Source organism: Austrofundulus limnaeus, unplaced genomic scaffold (assembly GCF_001266775.1).
Source record: "Austrofundulus limnaeus strain Quisiro unplaced genomic scaffold, Austrofundulus_limnaeus-1.0 Scaffold472, whole genome shotgun sequence".
NCBI classification, from domain to species: domain Eukaryota; kingdom Metazoa; phylum Chordata; class Actinopteri; order Cyprinodontiformes; family Rivulidae; genus Austrofundulus; species Austrofundulus limnaeus.
Window position 1 is genome coordinate 209,757 of NW_013952874.1, and position 1,998 is coordinate 211,754.

The window sequence follows — 1,998 nt, forward strand, 5'->3', positions numbered from 1 at the left end:
GTGTATCATTTTATCTTCTCAATGGCATTTAACCTTTTCATATCAACATTTTTTTTAGTTTTTATTTATAAAGTTTATTCACTTAAAACAAAACATAAATTCAATATACAATAAAAATGCAAATCACAAATTGAACGAAAGGTAGCAGAAGAAAAAATGTTATGATTTCTGCCCCTTTTTCTCAAATAAATAAATTCAATCAAAAATTATCTTCAATTTACAAAAATGTACAAAAAAATAAAAAAACAAAGGTTTAATTCCTTCTTGAGCAACAATTCTTATATTATACCCATACATATTTCTCCAACAAATTAACCTTTATCATTCTCTAAGATGTACACGTTGATCTGGCATTTATAACGTCATCCTCCAGATTATTCCATAATTTAATTTCCTGGACTGAAGCACTAATTTTCTTCAAACTGGTTCTAACTTTAGGTTTGACAAACATTCCTATCCCCTTCAGATTGAAACAACTCTCTCTTTTAACAACGTGTAATTGGATGTTTGAAGGTAATGTGTTTTATGAGCCCTATACATAACTGATAAACTACTGTAATCAACCAAATCAGACAAATTCAGTAACTTCAACTTATGGAACAATGAATTTGATGGGTGATACGCAGTGGTGGACACAAGCCCGCTAAGGTGCAAATTCGCTGATTGCGGACCTAAATATTTCATTTGCGCTTTAGCGGACTTACTAATTTTTATAATTCATAAGCGGATTTGTGTTTTCTAAAATTAAAATGCAGTAATAACTAATTATCTACCAGTCATCATTATCTTGAACAGTGGAAGGTAAGGCCGTCAGTGAATCACAAAATACGTGATCTGTCCAACAGCACCCTTCCCAGATAAACACACTTCCCCACCTCAGCTCTAAGACTGACACTTAAGAATTACTCCTACACTTTGCTTAAAGTAAGACTGAGACACTTGATAACTGACTTTTACTCTCAGCTTTTAATTAAAAATTGTTTTACACTTAAGTCCACTCAGCAGCATTCTTAAGAGTATTTCTAAGAAGTTTTATGAATATGGGCCCTGATCTTGATGCAGGAGTTCTGGCCAACTATAGACCTATATCTAATCTCCTATTCATCTCAAAAATTCTTGAGAAATTAGTTGCAAATCAGCTACGTGAACATCTGGATAGAAATAATCTATATGAAGAGTTTCAGTCAGGGTTTAGAGCTCATCATAGCACAGAAACAGCACTGGTTAAAGTTACTAATGATTTACTCATGGCCTCAGACAGTGGACTTGTGTTCATTCTTGTCCTGTTAGATCTCAGTGCTGCATTTGATGCAATTGATCACAATATTTTATTACGTAGACTTGAACTTGATATTGGGATTACAGGAACAGCTCTAAAATGGTTTGTCTTATTTAACTGATAGATTTCAGTTTGTTAATGTTAATAATGAATATTATCCTTACACCAGAATTAGCCATGGAGTTCCTCAGGTTTCAGTGCTTGGACCAGTTCTCTTTACTTTGTGTATGCTTCCATTAGGTAAAGTTATTAAACAGCATGGGATAAATTTCCATTGTTACGCTGATGATACTCAGTTATACAGTATTTATCCATGAAATCTGATGAATCCAAACAGTTACTTAAACTACAAGCATGTCTTACAGACACAAAAACATGGATGACTCTTAACTTTCTGCTTCTAAACTCAGATAAGACAGAGGTTATGGTTCTTGGACCTGAACATCTTAGGGATCAACTTTGTAGCCTTTCACCTCCTCTGGATGGCATTAATCTGGCCTCCAGTTCTAATGCAAAGAACCTTGGTGTTTTTTATTTATTTATTTTTTTGATCAGGACATGTCTTTTAACCTCCACATTAAAAATGTTACCAGAACCGCCTTCTTCCACCTACGTAAAATCACTAAAATTAGAAATATTTTGTCCAAAAATGATGCAGAAAAACTGATTCATGCATTTATCAAGTCTAGACTGGATTACTGTAATTCTTTATTATCTGG